Raw genomic sequence first — 16832 nt, forward strand, 5'->3', positions numbered from 1 at the left:
ATAATGGAACACGGAGCTCGATGTCTCTCGACCAGCTAGTCGCCTGATTATTCCAGTCACACTCAAAAAGAGAATGAAATGCTTTCCAAACAGTTCATCTTGAGGGCAGTGTTAAATGCAGCGGTAGTTGATTGTTACGTGCAGTTAAATGCAATGACTACACCTGTGACTGCATCTGTTTTTTTTCAAATGTCTTGAAAATGTGTTGAAAGCTTGAAGGCAGATCCAATCCATCAGAGCTGCCAATTTTACTCATTAAAAGCAGGGTTTTCTTTTTTTTTTTAATGTACCAGAAATAGTGGAGCTGGAGGACTTTTTTTTTTTTTTTTTTACACTAAAAATGCCATCATTGCTCCTCTTGAGTTCTGCTGGTTATTTGACAGCTTGGGTTTGCTTTTTTTCCGCTGTAACATCTGGCAACCCAGTAGCTCTGACAGTTTTAATGTTAAACTTTTTTTTTTTCCCAAACTCAGCCTGAGGTATACCTGCTCTCGCTGTGCTCTTGCTAATTTAAAATTCCATTACAAACCTTCACTCTCTCAGTGTTGGTCTGAAAGTGTCTGTTATGCTCGTAAGACTAAATGATGTATGCTTTGCTAACTGTTTAGCACAGTTTATCAGTGCATTCTCTAAAATCTCTCATTTACCTCTCCAGCCACCTCCTCCTCTCTTCTGCTGTCTTTCTCTCTGTTTTTCTTTCTCCCATCCTTTTAATGCCAAGCTCAATGCCACAGTACAATCACTCATCTTCCAAATTACCGAAATACAAGCATGTATGCACACACTTGGGTAAAATTATAGGGCAGTCCAACCCTACTCCACTATTGCAGCTAAACACGTCAGACAGGAAAAGGTGAAAAGCGACACTGAGGTACACGTGATCGTAATTTTTGAGCTAAAGCAGTGTGTAATGTTCTTGTTTGTAAAACTAGCCTTGCACATAACAGCCCTCCAGTTGAGACATTTACAAAGGCCTTGTTGAGGCCCTACAGAGCCAGAAGGCCGGCAGAGGTGACATGTTTACAGCTGTCTTGGACAAAAGCCTTTCAGAGTGGCATTTCATCAAAAAGTCCAGACTGCTAGGAGATCGATATGGAGGGAAAAAGGGAAAGGGAAAAAAAAAACCTAAAAGGTCTAAAGCCCTGGTAGCAACAGCTTGAGGCTACATTATTCATTGAGCTTACAATGTGAAAGTGTTGGCCGGAGCAAACAAAAACACTGCATACATTTATTGTTTTTAATGCAATTACATTCTAAAATGTAAAGTTTGACAAGTGAATAGTATCATAGAACAGAAATTTATTGGCAGTTCTGCCTGCACATGTCCTTTCCAAGTAGACAGTTTGATTTCAGTTTTGATATGTTGGTACAGGAAAGGTAAGGTGGTCATCAAAAACATCAGGAACCTTCCTCTAGCAACAATGAATATCTTCAGTAATACACTATATTCTACACGTTAAAGTATGTCTGCTGTGGTTTTATTTACAGCCCACTGATCAAAGAACTTTTTTTTGCTGGAAAGTTGGCATTTTCCTCCAAGGCTCAGGGAAGCAGCAATGTTGAAGGAAATGTGACACTGTGTCACAGACTTTGGCATTGGATTATTTACAATTATGAATTTCAAGGGTTTTACACACTGGAAGCCTGTGGCAACAAATAATCAGCCCAAAAAGGCCAAAAGTGGAATGACTTTGCTACTGGTCAGAAAGTCAGAGGCATTTCCCATCCCTCAGCTATAAGCTGAAAACCCATTCCTTCAAGAATTACCTAAAATCACCTTCTCTACGCTGAGTCATGTTCCCTCTCCACGTCCTCCGCCTCAGCTCACTCTAATTTGCTCTTAACTTAAAAAAAAAAAAAGGACTCTCTGCTGCCGCTAAATTTTTAAAAATCTTTTTCTAGTAATGTTGGTGATCCAGGAACTGAAGCTTATTCTACCACTGCCTTCTCCCTTAAGTGGTTCTGGATAAGAGCATCAGGAAAATGCCTAAAATATGAAATGGAAAATGTTCCCTAAATGGTCTTAGGTGTTGCTTTTTTTTTCCCACAGAAGCTGTCACATAGCTGTCTGTCAAAAAAACTAAAATCATCCTCACAGAGATAATTGGATAAGAACTTTGCTATCCTGTCAGCAGACCGGAAAAAATAATCTAAATTGATTGATATGATCTAATTAAATCACCAAGTCCGGTTGCTATGCTGGACTTCAAGCCTCAGAATGTTTTTCTTGGCCTAAGCAACGCTCAATTCAGATGTGTGGCAGTCTGGGAAATAAATACAGTGTGCTTGATGAAGTATTTTCATTAGGAATCAACTGTTCTGCTTGAATAAACAAAGACTCCTTTGGTAGACACTTTAGAAAAATATTCATGCTGATTAGAATTGCCGTGGGCTGTTAAATATTTTTAACAAATCAAAGGCTTTTCCTCTCAGATAAAATGATTGCAACAATGAGATACATGTTATTCCGTGTGTCAGCCCCTGCAGGATGTGTGGATCACCTGAGTAAAATTTTGACTGGCAGAATACTATTTTGGATTTTAAAAGTTCAGCATAAGAAACAAAGACGATGTTCAAAGAGTTATTGGATGAAAAAGGTTTGTTTACTTCTGGAAAACAGGCACACGGTATGAGCTATTTGGATGGTAATTTAAAAAAACAAATTCAGTCACTGATGAGGGGGAAAAAGAATGAATGAGAACCAAAGTTTAAGGAAGACGTTGAGAACTTGGGGAGGAAAGCAAGATTATGAAGAAAGAGAAAGTGTTTAAGATGGTGGGAAACAAAGGGAAAGAGTGGCATTAAGACAGTTGGTGAAATATTTAAAATACTTCAGGAGAGGGAGGGATGGAGAGAAAGAGGAATTACTTTGGGAGAGCGCCTTGTGTTTTGGCAGCTTTAATGACTGATTGAGAACAAAAGTCTCTTTTCTAATTCTAATGAGTTTAATTATGGATTGCCCTTAGCCAGGTGTTTGGATCAGCTAATGTCTGTATTCATTAATTGTCAATTAAGAGAATCAGGCACAGGCTCCCAATCTCAACCACCTTTCACTATAAACATTAAAAATTAGAATAAATGTTTGTTGTGTTCAGCTGTTTGATGACAGTCCCAGAAAAGTCAGATAATCCCAGGTGGTAAAGTCCTGATAGGAAATAAAGATGGATCCATGGATATGCTTTTCTAAAGGCAAAATCGACGTTTTCCTATGTTTTTTTCTGTGATAATATAAGATTGGCAGTTTGCATTTCCTTCTGTAATGTGGTTCCTGTTATTGAATGGAGGGAGTGAGACATACAGCAGGAGTGAAAGAGAGGACGCATAAATGGTGTTAAGATCGATAGAAAAGCGAGGGAAGATTGTTTAGAGAATCCACACTTCAATTCTTAAAGATTTGAGTAATAAGGTGTGCGTTTCCTCGTCTTTGTGTCCGCATGTGTGTGCAAGAGTGTGTGTTCTTGTGAGAGTATAAAGGGATTTGTCTCATTTTAAGTAGATGATGAATTTGAGCTTAATGCTCAGTGCTGGTGCTAGGAAAACGGATGCTTTCAACTCCGGTGAGCAAAAAGGGAGATTGTGGGATTGGCGACAATGAGGATGGGGGCAAGAGATGAGTGTTAATTGCACACTCTATTTTTTTCTTCTTTTCTTACTCGCCTACCTTTCCTCTCTTTGCTGCTCATTCCCTCTCATATCTTCTACTTCATCTTCTTGTTATTATCTTGTTAAAACTTAGCTTGTTGTTAAAATGCTCTTGTTTCTCTGTTCTACATTTCTCTTCTGGAGTAGCAAAAATATACCTTTCATATCAGTGTGATATGGAATACCAAATGTTCCACCAAGACTGGGGACCACTTATCAATTGATTGATAATAGCAGTTAAGTCGTCAGGAAAACGTGTCAGCATTTATTGCATAAATATGCTGCACACACATGAAACCACACTACGATTTTATAACATTCAATTCATGTCATGAATAGAAATTAGTCCCTGAACAGCACACCTTTCTGCAAACCTATTGATTTATTAAACAACGTACCTACAGTACATCACACCAATACTCGAAAGACTTTTATTTTTAAAATTGAAGTCCACCATAAAGTTTGACAAATGTCAATAAAAAGAAATAAAAGACTTCAAGCTACCATCATAGTTTTTGTTAAGTGTCTCACAGAGGCGTCTCATGTTTAAAGCCACATTTTTGTAGTGTATCTAAATGTTTCTGTTCATATCTGTTGGGTAAGATTGTGGGCAACGACCTCGTTTACACCCAGCATGTACATGTTAAATGAATGTAGTGTAGTGTACAGCAATTAGGACTGGAGAATATTGACAAGCCCAACTGTCTACAACTATCTCAGTATAACAATATAATGCGGGGATACTTGATACTATGATAACCATTGAAATAGAAATAAGAGAGAATAGTACAATGTACAAAGCCAAGCCAGCAGTGTGATCTGTAAGTGTAGGCAGGATATCGCAGACATGGTTAAAGGTCCTCAGTACAAATTTTCTCTTTTTGTTCATTCTTTTGAGGCTCTTTAAGGGGAAAATTATGTTCAGTCAGGACTTTAAGACTACAATGAGCGTCCCAGAATAGTGGTGGACTGTGTAATAAAATTGGTCAAGCGGTGATATTTTGGGTGGTGTGCAGCACTGTGTTGGCGATACTGTTGGGGTTTATTCTATTTAGAACACACTTGAACTACCATAGTGGCGACTGTGTACATGCAGATAAAGGGCTGTGCTGTTTTTCTTTTACTTCTGATCTCATTTCATTGTCCTGTCATTCACTTTTTTTCAGCAGCATTCTCCAGGTGTTATTTATTTATTTATGTATTTTTACTTTTTATTCATTTGACTTATGGTTTCATTTCTTTTTCTCAATCTCTGCACTATTCTGTTTCTCAATTCTCAATTGGTTTCTCCGCTTATTAAATGTGAAAATCAGGAATGTTTTTAGCTTTAGCCACTAAGGTTGGCTTGGATTTTTAATGTCCACAGACCTTCGAGTGTGTTGCCAGGGGAGCAGGTGGTTGATCTTGGCTGACCTTTCACTGCCTTGTGCGTGGCTTATGTGAGCTGAGTGAGTGAGAACATCACAGGTTTGCATGTTGCACCTTTTCGTTTGCGTTCTTTGTGTGTGTATGTGTGTACACTATAAATGATTGTAGTCTTGTACAGCACATCTGCCTCTGAGCATTCGAGTGGCCATCTGTGTGGTTGGAAGGTTCAATTATATTCAATAATACTCAATAATTCCAGCATTTAAATCCATCAGGAACAAATCCCAAGCATGCAGAGCGAACAGGGTCAGTGGTTCTGTGGGCGTAAAGCAGCACTTGCAAGGTTACAGAGTTGAGGTGTGTATGTGTATGTGTGTGTTGACCTTGCTGCTGTCCTTTGTAGAATGAAAAACCTTGCAGATGTTTAATAACCCACAGTTCACTACAGTGTGTGTGCATTGTACTATTAATTATGGAATTACTAGCAGTAGACCAGCAGGCAAGTGACATGCTAGGGTTGAATCTTGCTGTTTTACTTTCAGCAAAAGGCTTCATGTTTGACTGATGACAGACAATCTAAATTGACTGGAGTGTTTGTAGGAGGCATGTGACATGGGGAGCAGTCGAAGTGGAATTAATCCTGCAGCTTTTATTCTGCTGTTCCTTTGGTCGCACATGGCACAAACACAGTTATGTTTAGGAATTCCCTCAGGAGACACACGCTTGAAATCTGAGCTTGTGAATATTAAAGATGCTTTAGGTAAATATCCACCAAATATCTTCTGCAACAACAAGAGATAAGAGAAGTCTTTGCTCTCAAACTATCAGCATCTTTCACATGAAGTGCAGGATTGTGTAGTCAAATAGAGCACTGTTACCCATTTCACAGATTGGAGAAAGCTGTGACATCTGTTTTCAGTTACAGAATAAGTATTTCATTATTCATATCTTGTACAAGCGATGGCACACAATAGGACACTGATTAAACTTCACCTTTTACTGAACCTTGCATAGATTTTAGAGACTAATCAGTTATTGTTCATGTAGGTGACTGACCTAAACCCTTGGTGATTGAAATGATGTTGGGATCTGCTTAGTGTAAGTAAGATGCATAAGAGCACTGCAGAATGACTTCATGATTTATTATTTCTTTGTAAAAATGACTTGAGGTGGCATCACTAAACTGTAGCCGGCTGGTGCTCACATGGTGATCAATGACTTCTCAAAATTCAGTCTTAAAGGGGACCTATTATGCTCATTTCGAACTCTATATTTTTATTCTGGGACTCCACTAGAGTAGCTTTGTATGATTCACAGTTCAAAAAACCCTTTATTTATCGTATTCCTTTATGCAGCCCCTCAGTTCAGCCTCTGTCTCTAACAAGCAGTCTTAGCTCCTGTCTCTTTAAGGCCCCCCTCCCGATGAGCCAACTCTGTTCTGATTGGCCACCTTCAGTACGGCTGCCGAGTTACCGCTGATGCAAACCCAACATTTCCTGCTTTACTGCTTCAAATTAAAAGCTTTTAAACGCTAAATAACAAGAGACTTTTATTGCAAAGAATTTACAGGAAATGAAACCTGTGCCCCAAGGAATTAGCAGAGCTTTGTTAACTAAAAAAACGGACGACACAACAAGATATGGAGATATTTGGAGCTCTTTGTTCAGTGGCTCAGTTAAAAATAATCCAGGAAGGAATAGTACAAGAAGAAACAGCCAAAGTGATGATGATGTTTGATGAAGAGCTGCAGACAACCAGCACACCTCCAACAAGTAAACTACTTATTTTACTTTGTTGTGCTGTGTAATGGAAAAACACTCACAGCGTGCCAGCTCCAGTGCCACAACAATGGAAAAACGCTGTAATGTTAGCGGAGCAGAGAACTCGCATGCTTTGCGTGGAGCAGATGACCATATAAGGAAGTCCATCATGAGATGACGTCGGCTCGGGCTGAAAGTAGGAAAAAACGTTGGGAACCAAATGTTCAGAGCAGTCTGAAGCTGGTGCTTTTTGCTCACAGGGATCACTTCTACATATGTTTACACCATTATTTTACCACTGTGGCCACATTTAATATGAACATCCAATATTGTAACATTATATATATATATATATATATATGACTGAAAATAAGGAAAAGCATAATAGGTCCCCTTTAAGTAGGTAAGTCTTCACAGTAGCAGATGGATATGTTTGGTCCGTGAAGTCTAATTGCAGAAGCACCAGCCAGTATTTGGCATATGTTCTTGTGCAATCATGGCAGGAGACCTCATAGTTTTTTATTGTCTAAAAAAACAAAGCGTACCAGTTACAAGTTCCAAGTGAGTTTTCTTTCTCACAATAGCAAACAGTTTTATTGTAGCAAGTGTTACTACAGTACAACTTTGAGAAGAGTGCTATGAGTGGTGCTGAGAAATGTCCTAAGGTCTGACATCTCTGTATGCAGCTAAAGTCAGAATTTTTCATGGAAATAATATATTTTCTTCAGTATCTTTGTGCTGGTGCTGGCAAGCAATGGGGCATTGTTAAAGCTTCACTGTTCCCCTTGTAGTCTCAATGCTGCGGATGTTTGACAGCACTTTGATCTTTAACAACCATATCTAAGCTGTGGCTTAAGATGCAACAGATGACAATATGTATCTGGCATAGCTGCAGATATTATAAACACAGCTCTCACCTCTAGAGACATGAATGATGGGCTATTTTGTCAGCCTAAAAGACCTGAAAATCAATTTCCACACATTTGTTTTTCTCTTGAAGGGAAGAGATACCAAAAATATATCTTTATTTCTGACAAGTTTTCCCCAAACATCAGCAAAGTTGCTTTGCTAGAGAATGAGATTGTCTACAAGTTTATAGTTTTTTCAGTGTACAATACAGATGTAATACATTGTTAAATTAATTAATCTCACCTTCTACTGGCAGATTCAACTTAAATCTTATAGTTGCCAGTTCACTAAACAGTTATTTTGACCACCTCAAAGTTATTGGTTTGCACCAAAAAACAACATGCATAATGGAATCTTTTCATGGATTTGGCAAGAATACGTCATGTGCACATCCACAACTCACCGGGCTAGGTGCTGGATACCAAAGAAAGAAATCTACAAGCTTACAGTAAAAAAGAACCACACAAACTGGAGTAAGATCTCCCTCAGTTTCTATTTAAAGTGTTTCAACCAAACACAGGTCTTGCGCTGACAAAAAAAAAGCAATGCAACTAAATTTATTTTGCCCGAGGAAGTTCTCTGTTGGGTGAAAACATTGATAATTCGTGATCTCAGAGCTCTCTGTAATCTTTTCATACATCACACTCACGGTGATTATAAACATGCATCCACTTGGCTAATAAACACTGTATTTCCCTTAATATAAACTGACAATACACAAATTCATGTCCTTGTAGCTACAGTACCTCTTTCCCTTCAACTTAAACTAAAGTTTCAGTAGCCTCCACTTAGTGAAGAGTGCCGCATTTAGCACTGCCGAGGAAACAACACCAAGGTTCGAAACATCCACTAGCGGCAAAACACTCTGAATGTTTCATAGTAATAATCTTCTACAGTATTTGGCCTTTAGGCATAAGTAGATAAGGAGCAATGTTAAATTGCTTACTAGCCGGTGCTGTCAACTGAAAAGCTACAAGACTTTCTCCCAGCAGTTATTCCCAATTATAGCTCAGCTGAGATTCCCAGTGGCTTTAAAGCTGTTTCTGAAGCTGAGTTCTCGAAAACAAATTTGCTCTTTACAGTGTCTGTTTTGTATGTCTTGGGGAACCTCGGTGACTGGTTGGGACTCATATCTCAGTTTGGGTCCCAGTTGTTCTATAATCATAAGAAGCAAGGCCACGGGCAAAGTTGTAGACCAACAGTTGGAACATAATTGCTGTTATATTGCATTTTGGAGCTAAATCCTGGAGTGTGACAATCCTTTGCTCCCTCCACAAGGAAAAAGGAAAGTGTTCTATCATTTAGAGATTTGTTGAAAGATTAATGTGGCTGTTAGGATCACTAATTGGGTAGAGGTATTTGGGAAATTTACATACAATTCTCTTAGGTTTTTAGTGTTGGTAAATGGTGTTTGCTCAAAGATGGGAGCGGATTTGTGGGGTTTTAGCCTCCCTAATTGAGCAGCCACAAAAGGCAAATGTACTTGTATATAATTCAGTAGCAAATCTGATGAAGCAACATGCAAAATGTGTAATTCACTCCTTTTGTTTTTAATGTAATCTATTAACAAAATAATTCAATCCTAGTCAATCCTAGTATCCTGGTGTGCGCTGGAATATCGTTTTTTGGTTTACTGTGGTTTACCTTGCACCAGCTGGCACCCAGGAGAGAAGCACTGCTGTGCATGGGGTACCTTCAGTTTTTGTATATAATTCACTTCATTAGCAGAGCTCAGAGTAAGCACGCATGTTTGTAACAGTAATTTAGCAAGCTGTGTTAAATGTTGCTGTTTTATGGAAATGGTGTCAGAGACAAACAGTAAAAATTCTGAGGATCTAATAACAATCATTTTATTACAGTTACCCAAATCAGCGAGTAGTTGTGGATGTCTGTGTTCCTTTCGTCTTTTCTGCTTTTTTCCCATTTGACATCTACCTTTCTCCTACATGCTCTGTTCTTCTCTCTTTTGCTTTCCTTCCTTTCTCCCTCCGCTTGCCTCCCCCATTGCTTGCGCTCAGCAAGAAAGCCTAAAAGACGACACCCCACTGTATCTATCTCTTTCTCGGTTCACTGTCTCTCACGCACATGTGCACACACCAAGGTCTCCTACCGTCACCCTCTCAGAAAGGAAACCACACAACGTCACAAGATGAGAAGGGTTACAAGATTTCGCTCCCTCCTTCTGATCAGGAGACTGAAGGGAGCCTGCAGAGATGAGGGCTCAGAGGAGTAGGTGGTAGCATCGCCACACAGAAGACCAAAAAGAGAGAATGAGGAGTGAAAAATGATGAAGAGGGCAGGAAGTTCCCTTTTCATTTCTTGTTCTAGGGTAAAAAAGTGAAGAAGAGATGGGCAGTGGGCGGGATGTTGAGAGAGGTAATGATGAGCAGAAGAGGTCCTGTGGCGAAGTAAGAAAAAGGAAGGAAAAGGCAAAATCTCATCTGGGACAAAATATTAGAGAAGGGGAGATGTCAGGAATAAAAGTAAAAAAAATGGAGCTTACTGGAAGGAGATGGTATGAATGAAAGAAACTAGAGAGGTGGAGGGGTGAGGAGAAAAAACATGAGCAGAGGATGCAACTCGCTCAGGTTTTTTGTAAGAGAAGCTGTCAGCGAAGTGATGTGCTCCCTCGGTTGCAAGAGAAGACACAAGTTAGATGAAGTTAGTTGGCAGAGGTGAAAGAGATCGAGAAAAGGAAGGAGAGGAAACGACTGCAAACAATCATAGGACCATTGAGAAGCCAGTACTGAGAGAGTATATTGAGGAAAAGGATGGAAATTGGATAAACGGCAAGATGGAGAGAGGTTGAAGGTAGTAGAGAGTAACCGAGAGGAGAGGACTGGCAAGATGCGAGTAGCTCTGTCAGGAAGCAACGTAGACTAGAATCAAGGTCATATGATGGAAAATAGGATCCAGGTCAAAAATGTCTGACTTGCTCTACGCTTTATGTAAGAAATGAATGATCTGACAGCACCTTCATGATTTTATTTATATTATACTAATGAAAATCTGATCTTAAATTGTATGCCTGTTCAGGACGATTTGCTGCACAATAGGCTAAAGTGTCCTAAACAATCCTAAATGAGGACTCAGTCGTGAATGACATTACCAAATTATCTGTAAGACATTGTGGGAACTAAACCTTGATAGAAAAAACAAAAGATAACAATGGTGGTAGTAATTACAATGATGATGACAAGAGAGTTTCAAGCTTGAGCAGTAGAGTGTCAGACCTGCAGAACTGAAAAGCTTTTGGGAGTTTAATTCTATACAAAGCAATGGACTTGTGTGGAAGTTCAAAAGAGACCAAAATGTGTTGGCTGTCAAGTGTATTAAGATTTTAGAAGGGAGACTCACTTACCAACATTAAAATTGAAGAGTTCTTTGAATTGAATCTATACTTGGAAAGGGCGCTACTCAAAACTGACCCACTAGCAGTGGATTATATCCTAAAACTCCAGCCAATCAAGGTCAGCTATGTCATAATGGCCCATAGGGACGACCACACAGAGAATTCTCATCCAACTCTGCAGGTTCCCTCAGTTCTGCAGAGCTTTTTAGCCTCTTTGACTATAGCTCATTGTTTTGTTAGGTTTGTTTTTCTGCCCTGCAAACTCCTCTCATCATCTTTATTTCCAGGCAGCTTATTCAGTGAAAAAGCTCTGATAAACATGCTGTGCACCACCTTGCCAGCACCAAACAGCAGACAAGCAAAGTAAGTGACTATCTGGTGAACATAGAAGGGCATGTAGCAGTTAAAGAGCCAGATATTTCCCTTAGGAGTTTGTTGTCTGACTGTTTGAAGCAAGACCAAAACAGAGTTGGAAGGAAAGTGAATATTGGTCTTGGATTTGTCAGGTAGCCAGAAACACAACTCTAAATGAATAGTAATGTTGGTCCATGTCTGCTGGATGCATAACATAGAAACATTTGCTAACATGTTCGCCACAACAACTTTGTTAGGTGATAATATATCAGTGTTTTGTTTTCAGCTTGTTCCATTGCCCATGTGGCCAAAAAAAATCAGTCCATGCAGGTAAAATTGGATTTGTTCGTGTTAGTTTGAGTGGTGGCAGCAATTTAAGATTCACTCTATGCATACAAATGTGTCATGAATGGGTCCCAAAGTTTTGTAACCACCTCTTACCAATACACTTCATTCTCTTTCAATGGTAGACCACTCCACACCTCCCACTGAGCCTGTCCATTCAGCCGTGAGAAAGACAGGTCACCTCATGTAGTTCAGTTGGTAAAACATTTACTGACACTGCCATAGTCGTGTCCCATTCAGCAGGTAGGTGAACGGGTAAGGTGACACTTATACTGCTGGAGGGTTTCTGTTCCAACTTGGATAAAAAACATGTGCACTCTTAATGGTGCAGGGCACATTGGATAAAGGCACCCAGCAAACATGTATGTTCTGTTCCTGAGTGTCTGTTTTTCTCAATGGTGGCTTAAAGGGCCCATTTTTTTTATATAATGACTTCAAAAGATAGCAGCAGAATCTTTGAAGATTAGAAATGTACACAAAGAGAGAAAGAGGATAAGAAGGAAGGATAGTCACCGAGGTGACAGTAAAAGAAGAGTGGTAATCAATGTCTCTTGATAAAATGTTCTCTTACTCTGAATGAAGGAGTAGGCTGAAGAGGGAGAAGAGAGAAAAATACGTTGGAACGACAGTAAAGGAATTAGGATGGAGGGGAAGGAGAGAGCAGCTGAATGAAAGAGATCTCATTGTTAGTATTGCTTTGCATTAAAATCAGAACATTTTACATATATTTTAAGGCTTTCAGATCTCGGGATGAACATGCACTAATTCACTAAAAAGGCCTCACTTAAATGTACAACTTTTTTAGTGCATGTAAGCATTGCCTCACATTTATATACGTGTATTCATGTAGATAGTCAAACCAAAGAGGCACCGGGGAGTCAGTGCAAAAACTTTAGCTAATGCAACTGTTGAGAAATGGACGTAAAACTTGGAAAATACGGAGAACATTGCCCAAAAGAATAAAATGGAGAGGGACAAGGACAGTGGGGCAAAGATGAAATGCCAAAGCATATTTGAGTGCAATAATAAAAGTAGAGAGAAGAATTTTAATATTAAAGTGTGTGAGTGGGTGGGTGGGGGCACTGATATGGTAGCCAAAAGTGAAAACGGGAGTGACGGCAAGAAGCATATTAAAATTATATGGAAAAAGGAGTTAAAAGGAGGAAAGGACATAAGGAGATAGAAAAGAAGGTTAACGTTCTTCAAGGGAAGCCGATACAGAAAGGCAAAGAATATTTTCTTACAGTCAGGAGAGCGGAATAAAATGAGTGAAAGACGGCTGGAGAGAACCACCACAACAATAAAAGATACGAACAAAGGGGCACGAGAGAGCAGGGGAGGTCGGAGAGAAGTGGAGATTAGGAGAGAATGCAGTGAACAAAGGACTGAATGAGAAGTCATTGGAGGTGAAGGAGAGCACAAATTAGATAGAGGGCTAAATTAAAGATTGTGGAAAGACAGTGTGAGAGGGAGGCAGAGAGAGGTTGCAGAGAAAAAAAGAATGGAAATGATGCATGAAGGTAAAGCCCTTGCACAAAGCTGAATCTTCTATCATTTTAGCACCTCTCCAAGATGAACATTGTTTCTCCTCCTTTGTCTTCTCTCTTTGTCTCTTTCACTTCTGTCATCTCTTTCTCTTCCATCTATTCTCACATCTGTTCCTTAAAGGTGCTCTGTGTAGCATGTCATTATCAAATTAACTCGGCTACCTCGGAGTAATCAAACACATCACACTGTAGCCGAGACTGTTATCACCTCCGTCTCAAGTCGTCAGTTTTATACCGATCAGAAGCTTGCTTCCTGTCCAGTATCTTTCAGTATATCTAGTTAAAAAAAAACTGATCAAACTGATCAAGAAAAAGCTAGTCCCCCGTATCATGATGGGCATGCAAATGATTATTTTCCTTCCCTCTGTTGCTGTAGTAGTTTAGTTTCTCCTCCTCACTTTCTTGGTCGATTTTCCCCCTTTGCTGCAACTCCCATTTCTCCTCCCTCTCTCTGCTCTTCTATCTTCAATCAATCTCTTTATCCACCTCTCCTGAGCTATCTCTCTACTTTTATCTCCTCATCTTTCTATCCTCTTTTCTGTCTCTATTTTTCTGTCATCCCCTCCATATGTTGCTGAGGAGTGACACTATGAAATACTGACATGTTCAATTCAAGAATTAGTGACAACATATGATCAAGAAGTGGCGTTGAGGGGGAGAAACACCGTTTTTTATGTCTATACTTCAAAATGCCTCTAGAAGGTGATATTTCACTTTGATTGACAGTATTTACTGTTCGTGCTCAATATGAGCATTTTGTAGCCATCAACCCTCATCATTAGCTCTCCTGACAATCTGTAGTCATCATTCAAGCTTCATTTACTCCAAGTCTTGTTAACCATAATTGCAAACAGAAAAAATAATTAAATACTAGACAGGAACAGCGGTCAGTGTCAGGATGGTTATGGATTCTTTATGTTAAATGTTCAGGGTAGGATGTTAATTTGAAGATTGCTATCAAAATTGCAACTAGTGACGGCACTGCATTACAGACAGAATATAAAAAAAACAAACAACAGCGATATATGATGGTTCATTAGCTCCTACAAGGACACAGAAAATCAGATCTGTCAGCTCCAAAGACAAGAGGGTATAAAAATGATGAAACAGCATTTCATCATACAGGCAAAAATCTGAAAATTGAATCTCTAAATCTACTGTCATGTAAAGGTTTTCTGCCATGTTTCCCCAATTTCAACATGACAGAATGAAATGGCACAGTGACAGTTTACTCGTAACCAGGTGATATTCACATATGGTAAAAGGACTGTCATGTATTATCTGGAGTCTGTTATAGAACAGGTTTTTTCCCTGTAACATGCTTACTTTTAGCATTTTGACTAAAAATAAAGCTTTATTGTTGTATATATTTGTTGCTTTGACTTAAACTGTCTCACACTGTCATAGTACTTCATATTCAATACATAACAATTTCACCTAAAGCTACTACATTGATATAAAGGGATGTAGGTTAGCCAGAGAAATATAAGCGAGTGTTTGGGCAGTTTAATTTACCCTGACATTAGTTTTGAACCTGTTGTTCACAACAATATGCAGGTGTTGATGAACTGAATAGTCAACCATGTGGAACATCAGAGCATTAAACATGAGAACTTAAGTTGCATGCCATTGATTACATATGTCCTTTAATCCATACAAATGTGGGTTTTAGTGTCTGATCATTTCCTTTACAGTATCACCACAAGTACCTCTTCTCAGAGGAGTTGTCCCTGTAAGTTAGAGTGTCTGCACTTATTAAATCAGTTTGAGCCTTGGCCAGCATATAGAAGGTTGAACCTTGGGATTATCTCTGAGAGCTATGCTCTATTCAGCCGTGTTAAACTCTTTGTTACTGCTTACAGGTCTGTATGAAAAGAGTTGCTAATAAAAAACTCTGTTGGTTGGTAGTCATTATTTGACGTGACATTTTTGGTACCTTTGGCTGTGCAGATATACAGTTTCTTTCATGGCACAGTTCAGCATGTTGCAGAACTGGCCCAACTGGTTTCTATCGCAGAAAGTGCTGAGGTCCGATGCATTCAAAGTCAGCAGTTACTCAGCACACTGCAGGGAAATGCATCATACCTTGATCATAACTGCAAATGTCAGAGGACGTTTGGCTACAGGCAGACACAGCCTTTCAAGACACACATGCACACACACACACACGTGCATGGAGAAACATGCCAATCCCACTGCCATAAGGTTATCTTGTGGTGTGTAGAAAAGCAGTGTGTGTGTGTGTCTGTGTCTGTGTGTGTGTGCACTTGTTAAAATATGAAAAAGGTGAGTGTGTGTGTGTGTGGATGTGAGTTTCAGCGTTACTCAGCATTTTTTTAATTAGACAAATTAGGCCAGGGTTTTGCCTTTGGCGAAGAAAGCAGCAGGAGGCATTTCGTTGTGTTGTTCTTGCCCGTCACACATTAGTACACGTACACACACACGCGCGCGCACACACTCGCACACTCGTTTCTCAAAGGTGACTGTAGCACAGATTCAGCCCTGCTTTTAATGTGGGCACCTATGATCTTCAAACCATATTGCCCTCTAACCTGATGTCCACTCACACACAGTTCGTCTTCTCTCTTTTCTCTCCTTTATTTCCTCTGGTGTCCCCGTCGATGGTCTTAAATTAGGACACTGTCTATCACTCTGGCAATGTCTGACGTTTTAAGCTCGAGAGGCAAGAGAGCATATTAACCCTTTACACACACACACACACACATGCACACAAACACCATTCATCCAGTCCCAGTTGTTCCCTCTGTGGTTAAAGCATCATTTATCTGCCTGTTAATAAATTGCGGCGAGTACTGTGACAAAAATAACACCACTGCACACACTCTGACCACATTGTGTTTGTCTCTCTCTCACACACGCACACATTTGGAAACAAGCCATGGATATACGCAGAGGCACACACAGGCATATGCACACCAGCACACGCTGAAAGATAAACACAATGACCTCCCCCTTCGCTTATTTCTCTCCTCTTTCCCTTGCTCATCATCATCTATTTATCCATCTTTAGGTGTGTCAGCAGTCTCATATTTCCCTCCTTCTCTGCAGGTCTTTCACACACTCCTTCCATCTTGGGCATTTAGCAGCGTCTGCAAATAGCTAAATAGAAAATGAAAACATGCAAGAGGAGAGGTAGATGAAAACTCGGAATAAGATGAAGGGCATTAAAAAACAGGTCTGTCTGGCTTTCTCACTTCTCTCTGTCTCTTTTAGCCTTCCTGTCTGATGCGTGGCTTTATTTTCCATATGCAAATCTTTTGGATTTGAAATAAAATTACTCTTTTATGTGAAAGTGTTGTTAGTACTGCTATTCTGATTGATAATGAACAACCCAGTCTGCAGCTCCGTGCAGCATTCAACCACTCCCAGACGCCTCCTCGTGGAGGAATACTGGGCACGTCAAACTGGGAGGACAACCAGAGGTAAACCCAGAACACCCTGGTGGGATTACATTTGAAATCTAGCCAGGGTAGGTCTCAGGATCCCCCAGGAGGAGCTCAATGACACGGCTACCTTGCTTTGCCTGTTGCCATT

At 39.8% G+C, this 16832-nt stretch overlaps 1 protein-coding gene across 4 annotated transcripts in view; it reads left to right on the forward strand.

The window, feature by feature from the left end:
* Window positions 1–16832, forward strand: part of LOC121889179 (pyruvate carboxylase, mitochondrial-like) — a 298909-nt gene that overhangs the window by 159886 nt on the left and 122191 nt on the right. The gene's annotated exons all lie outside the window — the stretch shown is intronic.

This window comes from Thunnus maccoyii, chromosome 22, assembly GCF_910596095.1.
Source record: "Thunnus maccoyii chromosome 22, fThuMac1.1, whole genome shotgun sequence".
Lineage (NCBI taxonomy): Eukaryota > Metazoa > Chordata > Actinopteri > Scombriformes > Scombridae > Thunnus > Thunnus maccoyii.